The sequence below is a fragment of the Dama dama genome, chromosome 12, assembly GCF_033118175.1.
Source record: "Dama dama isolate Ldn47 chromosome 12, ASM3311817v1, whole genome shotgun sequence".
Lineage (NCBI taxonomy): Eukaryota > Metazoa > Chordata > Mammalia > Artiodactyla > Cervidae > Dama > Dama dama.
Window position 1 is genome coordinate 159691 of NC_083692.1, and position 22670 is coordinate 182360.

Below are 22670 nucleotides of genomic sequence, written 5' to 3' on the forward strand. Positions count from 1 at the left end.
CGAGCACCGTGGCCTGGCAGACCTGGAGGATGTGGGACCAGCCGCTGAGGCAGCAGGGATGCCTGGGGCCTGCCCAGTCCCGGTCAGCAGCTGTGCGCAACGGGGAGGCTGCAGTTGCAGCCTGTGTACTGATTTCCTGGCACTGTCATAACAAAATATCACCACTGGGGCAGCTTGAAGCAACAGAAATTTATTCTCTCACAGTCAGAGGCCAGAAATCTGAAATCAGGGTGTCAGCAAGTTGGGCTCCGACAGAGGGCTCCAGGGGAGGGTGTTTCCCTGCCCAGCCCCCAGCCACTGGCGTGGACAGGATCCTCAGCACCCTTGGGGTGTGGAGGCCTCCTTCCGGCCTTCCCCTGGTCTGCAATGGCCGCCTCCCTGTGCCTGTCTGTCCCGATCACCCTCGTCTGACCATGGCAGGGTCACATCAGGTGGTGGCCGCCCCGCCCCCGTGACCTCATCTTAACTTGGTCATCTGCAGAGACCTGCTTCCAAATATAGTCACCCTCGCAGGTACACGGGGTTAGGACTTGGATGTTTCGGGAAGGGGGACACACTTCAACCACTACACCCATGGTAGAGATGAAGAAACCAAGGCTCAGAGCATCCAGAAAATTTTCCAAAGGCTGTGCCGTTTATGAGTGGCCAGCCTGTACTCGGTCAAGCCTCGCCCACTGCCCGGGCCTTTGTGCCCTGTCCTCCCCCTGGGACCACCAGCATCTCTGCATTTCTCCAGGGCCTGTCAACCATGTCATTGCTGATAGGAGATGAGCAGAAGCCTGTCTGCAGCCTCAACTCTCTTACATTTTAGCTCTGTGCTCAGCATCCCACCAGTTAGATTTACTCTCCTGTTTCTCCAGGCAGGAGGACTGGGGCAGGAGGTCTGGAGACACCAGTGACCAGCCTTGTGGGTCCCTTGGGGAGGCGAGTCTGAGAGGATGACTTGGAGTTGAGGTTGGGAAGGTGTCTGGGGCCTGAGTCCCCAAGTTCTTCATTCAAATAGAATGAATTCTATTTCCTCTCTGTCCCCACCAGAGGAAAACAGAACCCTGATCCCCGCAAGCTTGATGCGCCTGAACTCAGGCCACTGAGCATCACCCGTCACTTCCAAGGAAAGCTGGAGTCCATGGCTATCTCAGGGCATGTGGACTTAGTAACCGGCCCAGCCCCCAACCGCATCCCCTGCATTTGCCGCAAACATGTTTCATATGCTAATACGATAAATGCATGTGTGTTTTTTAATTGGCACCAGTTATTCCTCATCCTGCATAAAGAAAAAAAGATGATTAGACGTATCTCTGGAGAAAATGCCCCGTGTTGCCTGTCTGAACTTCTGTACGCGTGTGCACTTAGAGTCCGCGAAGCAGCAGCGTTAGGCGGACCGGACGGAGTCATGGCTGCCGCCCCGTTTCCACAGGCGAGGACATGGCGGGTCAGAGAAGCTGATTAAATCGTGCTGAGGAACGGAGCCCAAGTCCTAACCGCACACCGACATGCTTTCTACAGCATCGTTTGTCTCCCATCTGAGGTCAATTCCAAGGGCAGCCCAAGTGACCAAAAACCCATACCCACTTATGGCGTACACATACACACCCAACTTCTCCCTTCATTAATGTACATCCACTGAGCCTGTGCTTCAGGAAAGCCTCAGATGTTTGAGAATCTCACCTCCTCGTCTCCAATAGCTTCAGCCAAGCACAACTGCCTATGTGTCTGGTCATGGAAGAGCCAACAATCTTGGTTCCAGCTCATGAAACAGAGGACAATACAGCCAAAATGTGTGCTTCCCCTAATAAACCACCGAATAAATGGTGGGGATGGGCCTGAAATATGGTGGTCAAGTGCCAGCTGCTCACGGGTCCCTGGGATCTGATCTCCGTCACTCACCCAGAGCCCCTGACATCAGACTGAACGCTTGGGCCGGGGCCAGGGTGACGCCTGCACCTAGGAGAGGGCCTTCATTTCGGGAAAGGGCTTCAGGCACCGTGATTTATTTCAGAATTCCTCCCAATTCTGACTTAGGACCCACCAAAATCAGGGATGCACTGAGAATGACCTTGAATCTCGGTGGAACTGAGACTGTGTCATGCGTGCTCACACGTGTTCTATGCTCACAGTGGAAGGGGCTGACTACTGATTTCTGTCTGGGGCACCAAAAAGAGCACTGGGGTAAGGGAAAAAAAATGATCCGATCTGGATGTTAATCCATACACACACACACACACACGCATCCTGGTCTATCTGATGAAGAAACAAACTAGCTCACCTTTTAGTTCAGCCTCTACTTAACAGTCACTCCAGTGTTCTTGCCTTGAGAATCCCAGGGACAGGGGCGCCTGGTGGGCTGCCGTCTATGGGGTCGCAGAGAGTCAGACACAACCGAAGTGACTTAGCAGCAGCAGCTACTTAACAGTGTGACTTTCTTGGTTTCTTAACCAATCAACCAATAGGTCAACCAATCAGCAAACACCTTCACTGACACCTTCTCTGCACCGGGAGCCCTGCCAGCCTCCAGTACCTGAAACCAAGTCCCATTCTGAAGGCTCTCAGCACTGGGGAAGCTGAAGGGCAGGACTTAAAGCTATTTCCTAGAACACAGTTCCTGTGGGCACCCAGCCTCCTGGGTTGCACACAGTAGGTTTTCAGTAAGCACTGATTTGTTGGGGGTAGGGGTGCTTTGCTGCCTGGAGTCTCTGATGGCCTTCCAGCTGCAGCGTCAGCTGAGGCAGAGTGGTGTAGGTGCTTGGTCAGCCCGGGACCTCCCAGGCCCCAGCTCCTGTCTCCAGTGCTTGCTGACGCTTCCTCCACGGTGTCAGAAGACACTTGGTAAGTGTTAGCAGGACGATGAAAGCTGCTTCTGAACCAGCTCATTTTTCTGAGCCCCGAAGCACCTGGGGCCTGGACGGGGAGTTGTCAGAGGTAATGCATGGATCATTCCCGGAATGAGGGGCCTGGGAAAGATGTTTTAAAATTGGAATCACGGGGTTTTTATTTATTTATCTCCTTATGCCCTGCCTTGTTCAAAAAGGATTTAAGACAGCTTATGAAGATTCATAAACTGGAACAAAGAAATATGAATGAGGGTCTGGGAGAGGGAAGCAGGGTCTCCCGGGCCAGGAGGAGCCTGTGCCTCACAGGCGCCCCGCCGCCCTCTGCCTCCCTGAGCCTTGCCCTCCGGGGACACTGCCAGGACCCCGCTCACCGGTCAGGACCGCTCCACCATGCTGGGGAAGCTGATGCACTGCCTGTGAGCGCCACATCACTCACGTTCCTGAGTGTGCACACACGTGCGCCCATCACACACATACACTGTGAACACAAGCTTGCTTACGCACACACATGCACACACGGACATGCATATTCGTATGCATATATCACACACAACATGCAGGTACACCTACACACTCACACCGACAGACATACACATGCCACTCATACACACGTGCACACACAACACACACACATACAACACATATGCACACACACACAAGCACGTCCCACAGAAGGACAAAGCCTCCGGAGAGGGCTGTGTGCTTTCTGCGCAGAGAACCCTGGTCGAGCAGAGAAGCCCTGAGATCTGGAGGCCCACAGGCCCAGCCAGGCGGGTGGTCTTGAGCTGGGAGGCTTGGCTGCGGTCTCCTGGGAGAAGGACCTTGTCCTCTCACACACCCACCCCAGGAGACAGATGAACCGTCTGCCTTTCATGGCTGTTCTAATTTGAGAGACCCCGATCGAGCCTGATGCTCCCCACCGGACCTGCTTCCATCCCTGTTCACACCCACTCACTGTGGTGGACAGAACGCCCCCCAAGGTACGCCCATGCCCCAAACCCCAGAAACTGTGGGTGGGACCTTGTTCAGAAAAGAGGTCTTTTCAGATGTAGTTAAGGGTCTCAAAATGAGACAATCTTAAACTGAGGGCCGACTCCTGTTACAATGGTTGCTGTCCTCGGAAGACACGGAGGAGAGGCGGACCCAGAGGGACACCCCGGGAGTGGGGAGGCCACGTGAAGACAGAAGCACAGACTGTAGTGATGCTGCCACAGCCGAGAAACCCCGGGGACCACCAGAAGCTGGGAGAGGCGGGAAGGCCCTTCCCTGGGAGCCTTTCGGGGAGGGGGTCTGGTACAGCTTGCTGTCAGGCCTCTGGAGCTGGCAGAGAATGAATTTCTGTTGTTTTAAGCTGTCTAGTTTGTGCCAATTTGTTTGGTGGCCACAGGGAATGAATGCACTTACTCTGTTATTTGTAAAATGCAATAAACCCTCATAACCCCCTCAGCAACACAGCCACGGCAGCCACCCATGCTTAACCCTTTGTCCTGTATCCCGTGCCCCTGCTCCCCCATCCAGGTGATTTTCATCTCCAATTTGTAATTTTTGCCAATTTAACAGGCACCATCACATCCTCCAGAACTTGGACCTGCCTCCCCTGATGGCCAGTGACCAAAGTCACTTCCTGGTCCTCACTGGCCAAGGGGGTCTCCTCTGGGCGGAGGTGCAAGCTGTGTCTCTGTATTCAGGACATTGACCTTTCCTTGGTTATGTTTGCAGCAAGATAACTTGTCCCAGTTTGTAACTAGTCTCTTGGTTTCTTCTGATGAGCAAAATTTCACATAGGATGCAGGATTCCAATGAAAAAAATGAATGAGAGAATGAATGAATGAATGAGTGAGTAGCTGTTTTCAGTCCTGGCTTTTCCACCCATGGCACTGAGGTCCCTGCAGTCCAATGGGACCCAGCTTCCTTACTGTTAGCACAAGGACCTGAGTCTTATTCCTGGCCCAGCCTTCCCCACCTGGCTCTCTGATGCCACAGAATCTGCTGCACCACTGGGGGAGAGCCTTGAGGATTACTAGGAGCTTCTTAGACAAAGCAATTTCTAAGCCTCTTTAAATCCTTTCTGAAACATGCTGGCATATAAATAAATAAACAGTTCCAAAGCAATTTCCATCTGCCCTCCCCAAGCTGGGACTCTTCCAAGCTGCTGGCCAAGAGTTCCTGAAACCGCCTCGAGCCCCGGGGCTGGCCCGAGGGCCTGCACGAGGCACCTGTCCCCCCCGGCCCAGCAGCACCCTCTCTGAACGCCAGCCTCTCTGCAGCCGGGAGCAGCTGGACTCTGCAGACAAGTAATCTCTTTACGGGCTGTTTCATTGTGAATCGTCACCAGACAACTATTAATCTTCAATCATACTTTTATCAAGTGTTTATTTTTTTTTCCTGTCTCTCTCCCCAAGACTGGGAATATCCATATAGCAGCTGTCACGGGTCGTTACCAACTGCATCTTCCCCGCTATTACAGCGAAATAAAGCCAGATAGCGAGAGACTGGAGGCGCCGTCCGATCAACAGCTTATCTGGGGATCCAAGGGCTGCCAGTGAGATGATATTGCTCTGTCACATCTGGGCATGTGTCCCCCTGTGAACAAAGGACGCTGCAAATGGACGCTGTCGCCCCACGGCGGCCCGTGCCCAGCACCAGACCATGACCGTCCCAGCCCAGGGGTGCGGGTCCCTCCAGGGACAGGTGGCAGACGGGGAACTGGAGGGCCAGGCAGTGGGACAGCCTCTGCATTACCATTTAGACGGAGCAGGAAACGGAGACCGTCATTCCTTGCTCAGAAGCTGGCGCAGGCATCACCAGAGCCCAGCCCAGGGCACGGAGCACCAGCGCCATCAGCCCGTGTGAGAGGGAGCGGATGGGGGCAGAGACAGCTGCAGCGAGGATGGCCGGTCCTGCCGGCCAGAGTGACCACAGGCAGTGAATGCCCGGCTGGCACCGACCCCTAGGGCCGCCACCAAATTCCTAAGCCTGTGCAGCTCTAGACAACAGAGGTCTGCTCCCTCGGGGCCTGGAGGCCGGAAGTCCAGAGCCAGGGCTCCTTCTGGGGGCCCAGGGGGAGGACCGGTCCAGCTCCCAGGGGCGGCAGGACGCCCCCGACCCTCCTAGGGCGGCAGCACATTGCACCAGTCTCTGCCTCATCGGCACGTGTCGCCGGCTCCCTGCCTGCCTGTCCAAGTTTCATCTTCTCAGGTCCTTGCATTAGGTCCTCCCCGACTCCAGGAGGACCTCCCCTTCCTCTGATTGATTACGGCTGCAAAGTTGATATTTCCAAATAAGGTCACACTCACAGTTGCTGGGGGTTACGACCTCTACAGATGTTTCTGGGCTACACGAGTCAGCCGAGGCCTGGAACCGCCGGCCGTCTGCTGGGTACTGATCCTGGTGGGGAGGGGTCCTTCCCCGGGGCCCCTCCACTGGATGGTCTACAGCCTAGCGCAGGCAGCACCTCTCCAGGGTCTTTCCCAGCAAGGAGAGGCCATCCTGGGCAGCCTGCCCCTCCACACCCACTGTCCTTCACTGAATCTCCCTCTGTGTTCCTTCAGGGTCACACCAGGGGACGGGCATCCAGACCCCCACCGTCAGTCTGGAGAGGGAAGCAGACCTTCTCAATCCACACCCTGGGAGCCACAGACTAATCCGTGACGTCACCGCTGTCCACAGGGACGCCTCATCTGAGGCCAAGCCCAGCCCTTGGACGGCCAGGCCGCGGCTCTCGTGGAGGGAGGGGTGGAGGGAGGGGGACAGAGAGGAAGGCGGGGGTGGCCGAAGGGGGGGGGGGGGAGGTAGAGCTGCGCCACGGGGTGGAGTCTTCATCCCCCTCTGTTGACCTCCAGATGTGAGCAGCGTGTTCGGGGCTTGAGCCAGACACCCAGAGAGAAGGTCGGAGACAAAACTGAACCGAAGCACGCCCACCTGACACTGGCCCGTCCGGAGGGAGCGCTCCCTGCCTGCCACCTCGAGCCCATGTGGGGAGGCCCCTCTCTGGGGCCGGTCCTTCTGCAAACAGAAGAGCCTGCTGGGCTCAGGGGCCCTTCCAAAGGCCCCCACCCTCCTGGGAAGGGACTGGAGAAGGCGGAGGTCAGGAAGGGACTGACCCTCTGCTTTCTGCGTCTCCCCTGCAGCCCAGATGCAGCCTCAGAACCTTTCTCAACCCCCGGCTCTGGGCATTGTTGACCAACTGGCCCACAGGCACGGTCCACCTGCCAGCCTGAGCCATCCAGTGAGAGCGCTGAGGCGCGAACAGCAGGCAGCTGAGGCGGGATCCGCTCCGAGGGGACTCTGTGTGCTGAGAGCCAGGGTGGCCCCACCCCAGGACTCAAGCTCAGGGCGGGCAGCGGGAGCCAGGCGTGCAGAGCCCCGCAGGAGCCACGCTGCCGAGGGAGGGGTCCTGTATTTCAGGGACAGGCTGGCAGTGTCATTGGGGTGAGACGGGAGGTGTGCATGGGCCTGATGGGCCCAGACAGAGGGGCTCCCGGAAGGCTCGTGGGAGCCCCTCCCGGCCACGGGCCAGCAGAACGCTGTTTGCTCCTTTCTCAGCAACCAGGCACAGTGGTCCCTGCCCCCCCGCCCCCCGCCACTCCCTCCCGGAGGATCTCGGCCAGTGAGAGTTCAGTTCACTCACTCAGTCGTGTCTGACTCTTTGTGACCCCATGGACCGCAGCACGCCAGGTCTCCCTGTCCACCACCAACTCCCAGAGCTTGCTCAAACTCATGTCCATCGAGTCGGTGATGCCATTCAACCATCTCACCCTCTGTCGTCCGCTTCTCCTCTTGCCTTCAATCTTTCCCAACATCAGGGTCTTTTCCAATGAGTCAGTTCTTCACATCAGGTGGTCAAAGTATTGGAGTTTCAGCTTCACCATCAGTCCTTTCAATGAATATTCAGGACTGATTTCCTTTAGGATGGACTGGTTGGATCTCCTTGCAGTCCTAGGGACTCTCAAGAGTTTTCTCCAACACCACAGTTCAAAAGCATCAATTCTTCGGTGCTCAGCTTTCTTTATGGTCCAGCTCTCACATCCATACATGACCACTGGAAAAACCATAGCCTTGATTAGATGGACCTTTGTCAGCCAGTGACACACAAAGGCCAACGCACGGCTGCTCCAGACTGGACACGCTCCCTCCACACCCTCGCTGCTGCCAACACCTTCGAACTTTAATTAACACAATGACAAGCAGCCCCAATGAAATCAAACATTGAAGGGTCTGACCACTCATAGCCAGCTAGCCTCCGGCTCCCTAGACGCCGTCGGCAAGAAGGGCAGGCGCTGGGAAAGCCCACGGGACGAGGCTGGAGGGTGCCGAGGGGGAGGAGTCTGGTTGCCAGTGGCCCCAAGCGCCACCCTCTGCCCTGGTCCTCTGCAGCCAGTGGCTTGGGGCCAAGGGGCAAGTCCTCATGGTAGCTCTTCCAGAAAGCGGGGGAGGTCCGACACCCACGGGGCTGCTGTGGGTGGGAACTTGCTTGTTAGGATTAAAAAACACAGGTTATTTAAACTGTTACTTCTCATAATTCACCGAATATTATTACAGGTCAGGATGATCCCTCTGTTAACATATTGAGTACATCCATTAGTGTTGTAGAAAACTTCATATATAATTCAGTAAGAATTCGAAGTATACCTAAGCAGACCGTCGGGCTGTGGGAGGTTTCCGTCGTGCACCTGCAGCCGCGAGGTCCTTCCAAGCAGGCTCGGTGACGTGTGTCCTGCTTAGTCCCCTGACTGTCCGGCCTTACAAGCATGACGCTCTGTCTGCTTGGAGAGAGACCCTGGGCTCAGCTCGGGGAGTGGGAAGCCAAGGCCGTCCAGGCAGAGAAAGGAGGTGGTCCTGGCTCAAAAAGGTGCAAATGGGCTTCACACTCACGTGGGCGCCGAGCCTGCCTGTCCCCTGGGATGCCCACTGCCTTCCCCAGGGACCGTGAGCACCCACGCAGACAGCTCTCCCTCCACCTCCCGGGGTACCTGTCCCAGCTCCGGGGTGCCACCCCCTTGGTGCCACCCTGCACGAGTCCCTCCGCGGGGACCCACTACCTTGGGATCAGGGTGCAGCTGGTTGCCCCCAGAAGACAGCGAATGCCGGGGACACACAGTAGGTCCTCGGAGAGGAAGCTGACCACCTGAGCCACCCAGACACCAAGCAGGGGTGGGGCCCCCGGGCGAGGCCCGGCCGCAGCCAGGGACAGGCCCAGGGCCCGCGTGAGGCGGGGAGCTCACAGCTGGGCAGGTGGCCCCGTTCAGACCGAGGCCTCACCAGGTCCAAGCCCCGAGTCACAGCTTGGGAGCCAGCCTGCCAGGCCAAGCATTCCCCACTGGCAGTCTGGAGGCAAATCGTGGGGCTGCCCGCCACCCCACACCATCTCCCTCCCTCCTTCCCCCTCCCTCCTTCTCTGTCTCTCAGCAACATATTCACAAGTCTTAAGTAACTTTCCTGACAGCATTTCCATGATTTAAAAACAATACGCCTAGGACACTAATCCCAAACACAAAGGGACACGATTATGAAGAAACTTAGACCTCAAATTACAGTGGGGAGGTGAAAACCTGCCTCTGAGTGGAAGATCTTTGACTTCTCTTGTGGGAAGAGATGTGGTTATCTCTAATAAGTGATAGCCCCCCCAAAAATACTCACCCTTTCCTCATCTATGCTGGCTCTAGGAATTGCAGGATCCACAATGTACATCCATCCACCCACCCGTCCACCCAACCACACTAATGTATTCATCCATATGTGCCTCATCACCAGCCAATCTGTCCATCTAGGCATCATCACCCACCCATTCATCCATCTACCCATTAATCCATCCATCCCCCCATCCGTCTATCTATTCCTCTCCCCACGCATTGCCTGCCTTCCCATCCTTTCACCCCAGCATGCCTCCATGCCTGTATCTGTCCATCATCTGTCTCTCCAACCATTTGTCCATTAATCTTCCATCATCCACCACCCATTTTTCCATTCCAGCCTTCCAACTTTCATCATCATCATCAGCCACCCATCCACCCATGCATCCACCCATCCACTCATCCATCCTTCCATCCACTCACCATTCATCCATCCATCCACCCATCCAGCCATCCACTCAACCATCATCCATCCACCCATCCACCCATCCATTCACCCATCCACCCGTCCACTCACCTTTCATCCATCTACCATTCATCCATCCAGCTATCCACCCATCCAGCCCGCCAGCGAGCCAGCCACCTAACCATCCACTATCCACTGAGTGAATACTAATTAAGCCCCCTAATATGCCCCAATGTACCAGGTACTGAGGATAAAGAAAGGTTAAAAAGTAGTGGCCCCTGCTCTCTGAGCACACTGTTTTCCTATTTATCTGTCAAATTAAAATAAACACATGTGCCTGATGAAGTCATCCACTGCCAGGCCCAGGTCTTCCTGTCCAGCCTCATCATTTAACAGCAACTTTATGGCCAGTCTGTCCCACAACAAAACTGGATCACTCACTGTCCCCCAAAGTCCTGCTGCCCCTCTTACTTCAGAGACACTGCTCACACTGTCTTCTCTCTGTGATGCCCTTTCTCCTATCATCTTTCTCCACCAACCTTCTAGCCCCACACCAATGCCTTATTTAACACCCCCTCCTCCAGGAAGTCTTCCCTGATTCCCTCATTAAGACGAGCTGGCTTCCTTCTCTGACAGCAATGGTAGAGACCACTGCCTGCCTCTGCCCTACAGAACGCTTGGTTCTTGTGTGAGCTGGAGGGTGTGGCTGGGACAAGTCAGAGGACAGCTGGGAGCATTTTCTCTTCTTTTGGGAGACTTCTCCTTTATCTCTCCTTCTGGAATGTTTATTTCAACACAAATCAAGTAGTGCTCAAGAGCAACTTCCATGCCTTGACTGCGCTGTGGCGTCTTCCCTCCAGGTGTGCGGGGATCTCCGGGCCGCCAGTGCTCCAGAACCTGCCGGGCGGGCTGCAGTCACTGCCCAGCGTCCTCTTGTGGGGACAGCATGTCAGCCAACCTTCAAAGCCTTTGGGGCCCCAAGAGCCTCAGACACAGGGCAAGCCCTCAAGTCTGTGTGACAGCGTGGGACAGTCTGCCCTGGGGTCCCTGGCCTGATTGGGATGCCCACCCCTGGAATCACAACCCCAGCTTCTCCAGATGTACGAGCCCCTCCTCCACCCCGTCTGGAGCCTTCTCCTCCCCCCATGCTCATATGCTCAGGACCAGGGCTCTTTAACGTTTTCTGTGAAGGTCCACAGAGGAAATGCTCCCACTTGTGCAAGCCTTCCTTCGCCGTAACCGTTCAGTTCCGCTCCTACAGCCCCAGGGCAGCCATGGAAGACGGGCAAGCACGGGGTGCGACTGTGGCCTGGGACACCTTCATCCACGGGGCCCACGAGGCCAGGCCCGCCCTCCACACACCCACCGGGCAGCTGGCAGAGAGGGCAGGGCCCCCCACCTGCTCCTGCCAGAAGTCTCTGCTCACGTGAGGGTCTCCATCCGGCACTCCGAGCTCTGGTCATTGAGGACCGTGCCTGAGTGTCCGTCATCTCAGCCAAAGCTGCCCAGCATTTAGGGAGAGCTGGCATCACGACCCTGGTCCTTCCTCAGGAGACTCGGCCTCAGGGAGTCACCTCGTCTGGGTGCTCAAGGGTGCGGGGATGGCGCCTGCTGCTGAGTGGCAGACCGTGCGGGTGGAGTCAGGCTGCCACAGGGCCTGGTGCCCACTGCCCGCCTCACCACCACAGGTCAGGCTCTGGGGACAAAAGGGGCCTTGAAGGAGATCACACACTCACATGCTGCCCATTTCACAATGGACAGCAGAGACCAGAGCTGTTCCCTGAGCCCAGAGCACACAGCGGTGGGGGCGGCCAGAGGCACACCCCGGCCCCAGGCAGGTGGACGCAGCATCTCCCTCCCACCTGGGTTTGAGCAAGCAGGCGCCTGGCTCTGGACACCCTCCCCACCAGCCCACATTGTCTCAGCGACCCCCGACCCCACCGGTTGCTGCCCCTCATGCTCACAGACAGTGAGGACGCACAACTGCATCCGACCCCCCAGCCCCCGAGCTCCACTGGATAAGCCTGAGTGTGCATCCTCTGTGAGCCCTGTCCAGCCTGCAGTGACACATGTGGATCTTGGTGACCACGTGGACGCTCGGTGACCACGTGTGGATGCTTGGTGACCACGTGGCCGCTCGGTGACCACGTGTGGGTGCTTCGTGACCACGTGGACGCTCAGTGGCCACGTGTGCTGAGCTGACCCGCCGTCCACTTCTGCTGCCATCAAGACCCCCTGGTATCAGCTTTGTGGCATCACCACCACCTACAGCCACTTGCTGGACTTCCCTGTTGATTTTCTGTGCCCCTCCCCCATCGGACATCCAGCTCCAGGAGGGCAGGGACCCTTGTGTCCTCCAGCACCGTGGATGTCAAAGGTTGTGAAGGGAATGACAGTCCACAGGGTGGTGACACACACTTAGCAACTGTGTGCGGCCCCATCCTCACTGGGCGCTGTTCATACGTCCAGTCCCTTAGGCTCATCCTTCAGCCTGACGGGACCCTGATTTAATGGCCCTGTGGCTGGATTGAGTTGACCTGCAGGGGCGGGCAGTTCTGGTGGAGAAGGGACAGTGGAGGGGCACCGCTGGGTCCCGTCTCTGCAAACCCCTGTTTAACGGACACGCAGGGGCGGCTCTTCCCGGCTGGAACACGGCCTCCCGCATCCTGAGCGGAGGGTCAGCAGTGCGGCTCTGCCTGCCAGGCGGGAGCCCCCCGGACGAGCCCGGGTGCATCTCGCGGGTGCTCTGCGCATCTGACTGGCCCCACACACGTCTGCATTTACTGCAGCCAGAGAGAGAAGCACAGAATCCCAGCGCAGGTGGGAGCGGGCCACCTGCTTCAGCCCATCGCAGAGCAGCTGGAGGCCTTGGGAGCGTGACGCCCCTACCGTGTGGGCGCCTCCCCTCAGGCCCCTGGGTCCTGGTTTCCTCAGCCACGAGGGCGGCTGCCCAGGCCGTATCCTTGTGAGGGTGGAGGCTGGAGGAGCCATCTGCAAACTCCAAGCTGGAGGCTGGAGAGGCAGCGGCTGGCCAAGAGCTCAGGAGTTCTGAGCCGCTTCCAGAGTCAGGCTCAGACAGAATCGAATTAAATTTTGGGCTTCCCTGGCAGCTCAGATGATAAAGAATCTGCCTACAGCACGGGAGACCTAGGTTCAATCCCTGGGTTGGGAAGATCCCCTGGAGAAGGAAATGGCAACCCACTCCAGTATTCTTGCCTGGACAATTTCACGGACAGAGAAGCCTGGCGGGCTACAGTCCGTGGGGTCACAAACAGTCAGACACGACTGAGTGACTAACACACTTCCCCACAAAGCTACACTCATACTGTTACCTTTATGAACAATGACAGTCGGGCTCAGAAAGGGTGAAGTATTTTCTCAGGAGTATAAAAGCCTGTGTGTGAGTTAGGTCTCTGCTGCGGTAATGTCTGTCACAAACCACCCTCCTAGCCGGCGGTTTAGGAAGAGCCCTCCTTTTCCTGGCCCTCGGGGCTGCAGGCAGGCTGGGGCACCGCCCCTGGCCCATGTGTGGTCAGCCGGCTCCGTGCCTCTGGGACCCGTGTCTGCTGGGCACACCTTCCCACAGCAGATGTTAGCCCAGGGGCCAAGCCTGCGTCCTGTCTGCTAACATTCGCTGGCCAAAGCCATCCCATGGCCAAGCCAGCAGCAAAAATCAGATAAACTCGCTCCTGCGCTCGTTTGGAGCAGGGCAAACTGGGCGTGATTCCAAACACAGGCAGCAAAAGAACGGGATGAGCGGCTGATTCCACGCTGATGACACAGCCAGTCCACCTCCCCGCCACTTGGTTCCAAGGACCTTTTGTCCCCTGACCTCAGGGCCCTGGGAGTGCACTGGGCTTGACCTCCGCTCTCCTGATGCCCAGGGTCCACTCTGCCACATCCAGAAGGACCCCAGGGGCCAGTGTCGCCATCCAGTCCCACACTGTCCACCTTGGCTGGTGAGGATGGTGCCCTCTCCTCTGACGCCAGGCCCACCTGGTCCAGCCCTGCCTCAGCCCACCTCACAACCACACCTGGCCAGGCCCATGGGGTGGGAGCCAAGAAGGAGGAACCGGCTGACCTGCATTAAGAGGGAAGATGTCCCCCAGCCCCACTCACAGTGCTCTTGGCACTGAACCGGCTCCTAACAGGCATTTTTAGAAAAAAGGGAAAATACAGAAACGGGTCCAGAAAAGGAATCCTCAGCTAAATGCACAGGGCAGAGCAGGTCTTCTGGCTCCCAGGGCCCTTTGCATCCTGCACGAGTTTCTCCCAAGGCTCTCTCCTCGCTGTGCTGAGGCCTCGGAGGCTCCACTGTGCAGGCGTGTGGTTGTGTGTGTATGCATGATGCATGTGTGACTGTGATGCCAGCATGCAATGCATGTGTGTGTGTGACGTGTGTGTGCACAGGTAGTGCAGAGAGAGGGGGTCAGGGGTGCATTTGCATCTGAACAGTCGGAAGTCCCCTGCAGAGATGATTTAAGGGGGTGGCAGTGCCAGGGCTCAGCTAAACAAAGGGCTGGCGGATAGTTCCGTGTTCCATCTGAATGCCTATTGAGCTATGAAATTAAGTCAAACGCTTCTACTCAGCTGGACTGATTACTGGCACTGAGGCTGCAGGGGACAGGGCTTGCTCACTTCACTGACCCCGCCTCCACCCTCGTGAGGTGAACTTCGTTGCTGGGAGCCTCCATTGCTCTCCAAGGGTCTGATGACCATCTTGGCTGGGGAATTCACGCTGTTGACAATTTCTGATGTGATGGGGCCCAGAGCCAACCTGTACATAATTTCCATTTCTGTCTGACTATGTGGACCCTGTGCTGGGGATTTGAGACACACAGAGGAGAAAACCCAGTCTGCAGCCTCAGGGACCCATGCTCAGCCCATCTCCGAGTGGCCAAGGTACGGGTGTGGCCGTGGAGCCAAAAGAGAGGGCAACCGTGGTCCTGGCAGGGCGGCGGAGCTGAGGTGGTGAACAAACCCAGAGCGGCAATCACATCATACGTGTTATAATAACACGTCTGCAGTGGGGATGGCGTGTCATCGGAGAGCTCGGGGACTCTGGGTTTCTCCGGCCACCGTGACCGATGTGAGTTTTCCCCCTCCACAAACCTTAGTGTCTACGAAGGGCCCCAAGTTATGCTGGGATGGGGCTGTGCTGGGGGCGTGGTCCAGAAGTACGGGGATGTGGATGAGAACGATGGTGATGGTGGGGGTGGACATGGCCTTGCTGATGCTGGCAGTGCTGCCCACAGGTGTCTCAGGGCAGTTCTGAGACAATCGCACCATGATGGCAATGCTGACTGTCGTTGCATTAGGAATGGCGGTGGAGAGGCATGAGCATGGGGACAGCGAAGCTGGAGGGGGCAACTGTGATGGTGGTGAAGGTGTTCATGGTGGTCATGGTGATAGCAGAGGAAGCCTTGGGTTCTCAGCACTATGACCCTGTCCTCTACCTTTCACTGCAGGCTCCGTTAGCAATAGGGCATCTGTCATCCCGACAAGTTTAAAAGCTGAGGAAGTCTCAGTCGGTGGTCCTCCATCTTCACCTGCCATGCCTGGCATGCCCTAGTGGAACCCAGGAGCCACCGTGGTAGAAATTTTAAATTTCCCCCCAGATTACACTGCTCTGTGCTCAGGCACTCTGCTGTTGCGTTTATCATCAGCAGGGTGTTTGAGGGACAAAAAGAGCCACGGTGGTGTGACTGGGGACAAATCCGATTATGATGATGAAGTCTTGGTTGCTGTTTAGGGATCTCTGTATTCTATCTAGACATTGTCGTGTCCCGCCGGTGGCACGTCCACACCGCATGGGGGACCCCTGTCCTACACAGGATCAAACCGCAACATCTGTGTGACGCATCTCACTTTGTGCCACGAGGCAAACACTCTGCAAAGTTGACATTTGTGATAATACATTATGTCAGGTGAAATAGGCAAGAAGTTAATTAAAGTCAGGGAGTTAATTAATGAGATCCCGTGCACATTAACGATCACTACCTCGTGTGAGAAGAGTGATTAGTGGCGTGGCTGGGGTTTCCCTGTCCTCCTGGGCGCTGTGTTGACATGTCACATGAGTCACTCACAGCTGGAGGGGTACCTCCTCGTGCGGCAGCTGGGACGGCCGAACATATCAACCCCCGGCTCGCAAAGCTGCGTGACCCTCTAGAGCTCAGTGTTTGGTGGAGTCAGACACCCGGGGAGCCACGGGCGTCAGGGGTGACCAGAGCCAGCCAGCTTCGACCAGTGCTGCCTCCCACAGAGCCTCGGTCCCCTCCTCTGAAACGGGGGCTGATCACAGCCACCTTGTGGGACTGAACTGACGTTCAGCACAAAAATGAAGTGATACATGGGTGATGGGAAAGGCTCGATAAATTCACCCCAGGGTGGGAACGGGCTCTGGTTCATCCTTATGCCCCCAGGGCCCCCACATCTTGCAAGAGCTCCGCTCTGACCCTGCGAGGGGCCGGCGGTGGACTGGGGCCCAGCCAGGCTGGAAGCCACAGCCACTCGGGGCTTGAGGAGCACCCGGGTGGAGTGGGGGAATCTGAGCTGGGGCCCAAGGTGGATTTGGTGAGACTCAGGCCTGGACAGACCCTTGGGGTTTGGAGAATGGGGGAGACACGACCCCTGGCCCCACTCAGCTGCTGGCCCGCTGATGGAGACATCTTGATGGTCCCAGAGCTTGGGCAGAGATGCTGTCCTCCACTGGGGCTCCTTGGTTGTGAAGGGGGGCTCTCCTCCCTGAGTGGTGGGCACACAGGACCAAGGCAGACTCCTGCATCCGACAGGTGCCCCGCTCTGCAGGAGGGGCTGGGCAGCCCAGGGCCCCAGCCTGCTCTGTCTCAGGGGCCAATGGTGTCCACACGGGATGGGGTGGTGCCCACCGGGCACCCCAACCCCTCACCAGCTTGGGGTCAGAGTAGTGGTGGGGACTTGGGCGGGTGGCCACTTGTTTCCACACAATGTCTTTGAGTTCTATTGGCAAGCAGGACTCACTTGACCTTCATGTGACCCAACACGTCTTTGCTGACTGGGTACGGTCTGCCCTGCATGTCACAGACAGCCGCCTTCCTCCGGGCCCTGCCTTATAATACAGGGGCTGTTCAGTGACTGTCAGGCAGGCAGGGGCAAGCACAGCAGTGGTCAAGTCCATCTCACTGTGGCTGAGGGAACAGCACTCAGGCAGAGGGAACAGAAGCACTGGAGCCCCGAGGCCGGGCAGCTGTAAGAGCCAGGAGGCGGCCCCGCCGGCTGGGTGCTGTCCCCACGGCCCAGACCACCCAGGCTGGCTCCACTACTGCACCTTCTGGGGGCCTGCCCGCATGGGGAGGGAGGCTGACCCCGGGGCTCCGAGCAAGGCTCGTAGGATTCACGGGAACTGGTGGGGCCCTGCCGCTCTAGCAGGTGCAGACCCAACTCAGAGGGCCCGAGGCGCAGTAAGCCTGGCTTAAATTGATGGCTGCGTAATGAACGATATCTGTCCCTGAGCCTCGCAAGAGGCATGACTACAGAATTCTCACCAACAGTGGGAGATATGCACCCACACCCATAAACACTGGGGCCGCGTGTTCTTGGGAAACATGGGCACATGCACACACACACGCGCACGCACACACGCGCACACACACGCAATGCACATACATGCACGCACGCACGCACATGTGCACGCACACAGACACGCATGCACACACAGGCACACGCACGCACGCACACGCGCACACACATTCGCACGCACGTGCACATGCACACGCACACATGCGCACACATGCACACACATGCACGTGCACACACGCGCACGCATGCACGCGCACACGCGCACACATGCACACACACATGCACACACACATGCACACACACACACATGCACACATGCGCACACACACGCACACACAGGGGCTGCACGCTCTCCCAGCACCTCAGAGGCCCCTGTCGTCCTGGTGGAGCCCCAGCCCCTTCCCTGCTCCCTCCATGGTCCAGTCCATGGGGCCTTCCGCTCCACCCTTGACCTTGCGCCCTGCCTCCTGGACGAACGCGCCCTCCAGGCCCAGCCACACCTCTGGGGCCTTGCTTCCCCTGCTGCTGGCCTCAGTAGCTGCAGGACAGGGCTCCTCCGCCAGCCTAGGGCCAGTCACCTGGGGGCCTGCCCCGCCGACCCTCTGACCAGAATCCACCCTGCTTCTGCCAGCCACTCCCAACCAGCCTAGGTCTCAGCCCGGGTGTCACCTCCCCTGTGAAGCCCTCCTGGCCTGGCTCCCACAATGGGCCATATGCCCCATCGAGCTCTTCCCAGGACTGGAAAGGGCCGTGTCCGCCTCTGCATCCTGCCTCGTGCAGGGTGACCAGCCGTGGGGCTGTGGGCTCGTCACCCGATGTCCAGGCTCGGGTCTGGCCAGGCCCACAGCACCCCGCCCCACAGTGGACAGTCTTCCCTGCACCCTCTCCGTCGGTGAACAGACAGTATGATGTGTGCCCAGGCCGCTGCCCCTGGTGTCTGCGCCTTTGTTTCTATGGGTCACCCCAATCCAGACTGACCTTAGCCCGGGAGCTTCACCTTGATTTCGCCTGCGACCCCACGACTGCGGTCCACCAGGCTCCTCTGCCCATGGGAGTCTCCAGAATACTGGAGTGGGCAGCCATTCCCTTCTCCAGGGGATCTTCGTGACCCAGGGATTGAAACTGGGTCTCCCGCATTGCAGGCAGTCTTTACCATCTGAGTCACGAGGAAGCCTGTAATTACATCTGCAAAGGCCCTTAGTCCAAGTAAGTTTGCATTCCAAGGTTTTGAGTGGATGCGAATTTGCGGGGACACCATTCAACCCACTCAAGCCCCAACAAGGGGAGGACACGGGCAGGGGCAAGTCAGGTCCCAGGCTGGCCTGGGCGGCGGAATCAGGCTGGCAGTGTCCCCTCCACACACCCCAGCACCAGGCGCCCCTGCCCCTGCCCTCAGAGTCCCCAGCACTGGCCTCCGCTGCCCTAGCTGAGTAGCAACTGTCCATGCCCCATGCCCTCCTCGTGCCTGGATCTGCTGTGACCCCCCGGCAGCCCAGGTGCAGCAAAGGGGCAGCTGGGAGGTAGGCCGATCGGGAGTTGCTGCTGCCACCACTGCCAAACCCCGCCGGGCACAGGAGGACGCCTGGGATGCAGGGAGTGCAGCTTCCCTCTGGCTGCTGGAGCCGGGGGTGCGGGCGGGCGGCCTGGGCCCCTTTAGTCCTCACCTCTCAGAAGGAGCATTCTGATCAAAGGCCAGAAACCCAGCTTGGCAGCGAGCTGTGGCCCGCCTCTCACTCTCGCTGTAGCGGGATGGCCTCTCAGCCACCTTCTGAGGGTCCCAGGGAGTTTGGGTCTGTGAGGCCAGAGGGTCCTTGTCCTCACTAACCCCTGATTCTCCCCTTTCCTCCTTGCGAGACCCTCCCGAGCCCACCCGGGTCAGGATCCTCCACTCCAGCTCACACAAGTATCTCCTGGGCACTTCTTAACAGCACAGACACGGGGCTGCCCTGGAGTCTGATTCAACTGGTCTGGGCAGAGCCTGGGGTGGGGGTGTAAGGTTCCCCAGGCCTGAGCCACGGATCTAAACTGTGAACCAACCTGGGTGGGTGCGTGCCCTGCCCACAGGGAGGCAGGCGGGCCAGTGCCCACAAGTGTGTGTGGCTCACCCCAGAAGCAAAGCAGGCAAGTAGCCACCTGGCCAATCTGCATGCCCATCACACCCGCAAAGTGTTTATGAAGCGTCCTGCTGGGAACTCCGGCTGTTTCTGTCCCTCACACTGGAGAACGGAACATGGAGAGAGAACACAAACGCGAACAGGTGGAGAGGCCGAGTCAGGGGCCTGTCTCCGGGCGCCAAGGACCCCGGGGCCCCTGCGGCTCACCTGCACGCCCAGGCCCGGCCTGCCCGCCCCCAGCCAGGGCATACTCAGGAGGGGGGCAGCTGCAGCCGGGAAGGGGATTTTAAATTCTCTGCTGCAGCGTGAAACATGCAGCTCAGCCCCAGATCGTGTTTATTCTTTGCTTCTCTAGGACACACTCATGCATAGCCAAGAAGATTTAAAATGTTTATGCATTATGCGGGCCGGCATAAAACAAGCCAAAGCTCTGCTATCACTGGGTGCTCAGACTCATAATAAGCTGCTCCTCAAGGAAGTAACAAAGAGAGAGAAGCTCACCGATGCCGCGGGCACTTCGGGGAGGAGTGGAAGGGGAGAGGCGGCCTGGGCCCGCGTCCACGGGACTCCCCGTCCAGAGCTGACCTCCAGGCCAGAGGCTGCAGCCTGCCCCTCTGCCCCTTCACACCCGGGCTCTGGGATGGCAGAGAAGCCCCGCGTTAGCCACTGCTTTCCCAGACAGCATCTTGTCTGAGACCTACCCCGCCTGCACTCTGTTTTATAGACAAATAGCTGAGGCTCCAGGGGCAGAGGAGGCCTCCCCAAGGTCACATCCCGAGTGTCAGGGCCAGTCACACCAGCAACTCAAGCCCTGCCCTTCTGCTCCCCAGCCACCTCCGAGCCTCCTTTGTAAGGTTGACGCCTAGATGGCAGCCTGGACCCCTGGGAACCAGGCAGGAAACCCGAGAGGGGAGATCTGACCCTCATCATTCAGAGAAGAATCAGTCTGGGTCTGCAATGCCCCAGATGGCAGCATCAGACAGGAACAGGCTGGAGAGGTAGTGAGGTCCCCATCATCGTCAGGGTCCAAGGAAGCAGTAGAGTGCAGGCTCTGATGTCAGATAGAACCCCGAGGACCAGCTCTGCACCCACTGGGAGACCTTCCTGGAGGCCCCTCACCCATCCCTGCCTCAGCTTCCTTGGCTGTGAAATGGGTATAGGTATATGACAGCTACCAGGTAAAGAATGGGAGGATTGGGTGAGCTAATAGCTTTGTGGTTGTGGACACCCACCACAGCCTGGCCCTGGGCAGCCCTCCCTCATCAATCCTCCCCTCCCCACAAGCCCCTGCTGAGGAGGCCTCTCCACATCAGAGGTGATGATGGAAGCCGCAATTTAACTCAATGCCCTAAACCAACAGAGGAGATGCTGTCATTCCTGGTTTCGTGAATGCTGTTGTTTGGTTCTGCACTGTGGAATGCACAGGTGCGGAGCTCAGAGGCTCTCCTGGGGACCTGGCGGGCTTGGACAGGAGGTGGTCACAGGAGAAAGGAGACTTGGCCGGGCCCTCGGGGGTCGGATCCCAGCCCTGCAGCCTCTGGAGCTGGGATCCTCGTCATCCACACCCGCCTGGCCCCTGTCCACCCCTCCCGCCTCCTGGAGGGAAGGGGCCAGCTATGCCGTGGATGGTCCCCGTGGCCTGGAGTCCAGAAGGGGGATGCCTTCCTAGAGGCCGCACCTCTGTCACCATGGTCTCCCCAGGGCCTCTTCCCTGCCTCTCAGGTCTCTCAAAAGTGGTTGAAAGGGTTAGTCCAGGAGGCTGAATCTAGGAAAGAGCGTGGTCCAGCCTCATCCACCCTACCTTGCTCCTCCAAGTCCCCAGCTCTGGCAAACAGTAAGCACCAATGCTGGAATATTTAGGATGCTGCTTTGGGGTTACTGTAGGTGTATTGGAGCCTACCAGATGCTGTCGGGGTGAGGATGGAGGCAGGAGGGGATACCTGTACTCACAGCCTACAAGACGGGCTGGGCACTAGACAGCGGGAGAAACAGGGGCCCCTAGGACCGTGGAACTCTGCTACTCACATCCTCCCATGCAGATAGGATGCTAAAGCACATGACTCCTGGTTAAATTTGAGTTTCAAGCAAACAAGGGGTACTTTCTCAGGATGCGTATGTCTGATGTGATATTGGCTGCATCTCCTGTCTCCCCCAGCTCCAGAGGGTAGGGGGTGGCTCTGACTGAGTCTCCGCCAAGGACCACAGCCTCTGTCCTTCTCCTATGGTCTTCCTCCCCTTCCTCCTCCTCCTCCTCCCCCTCCCCACCGGCCAGTGTTGGCAGAACCCACCAGAAGGAGGGGGACGCAGTTCCTTGATGCATTCCATAAAGGTCAGGCTCCTAACACACAGGATCAGAGGAGAGTGGACCTGAAGGGCCAGATGGAGAACATCCAGCCCAGGGGTGGGGTGGTGGCCACCATGGTGACGGCAGAGGTTGCAGTAACCATGGTGATGGACCTGGTAGTGACAGTAACCATGGTGATGGTGGGGGTGGTGTTGGTAACCATGGTGACAGTGATAGTGACAGTGGCTCTGGAGATGCCCCCAGGATTGACAGTACTCATGACAACCATCAAGAGATGTCGGTGACCTTTGCCATGATGGAGATGCTGTCCTGTCTTTCTTGATCCCCAAAACATGGCCGGCAGTGAATGGGCCCTCTCCCGTCCACCTAGGGATCCCCGAGCACCACTCCCCCGACAGCCTGCTCAGAGGCAAGCTGAACAGTTTATCAAGACGGGTCTTCAGCTTGGGCAAGTGCTCATAGCAAGAGACCGTGGGGAGGAGGCAGACAGTGCATCTGGTGGAGGGGCCAGCCTGGCTGCCACACTAATTAAGTCCCCACTCCCCCCCCCGGGAAGAACCGTCCTTTCCACTGGCTCCTCCAAGCTGTAATCTGGCGGCTGGCTAATTAGAGCCAATTTGCTTTGGATCCAAACAGTGTTTACTGTGACACAGAGGCAGGCAGGGGACAGGGGGCAGCACTCCGCATGCTCCCATGGGGAGAGAGTGGACGGTATGCCACCAAACGGGGGTGCCCGGACACCTGGGGCCCTCGTAGGGGTGCAGAGAACAGGAAAGGCTCAGCCTGGGACACACGCCCAGCAGGTCCGAGCCCTGGCCCCCCCAC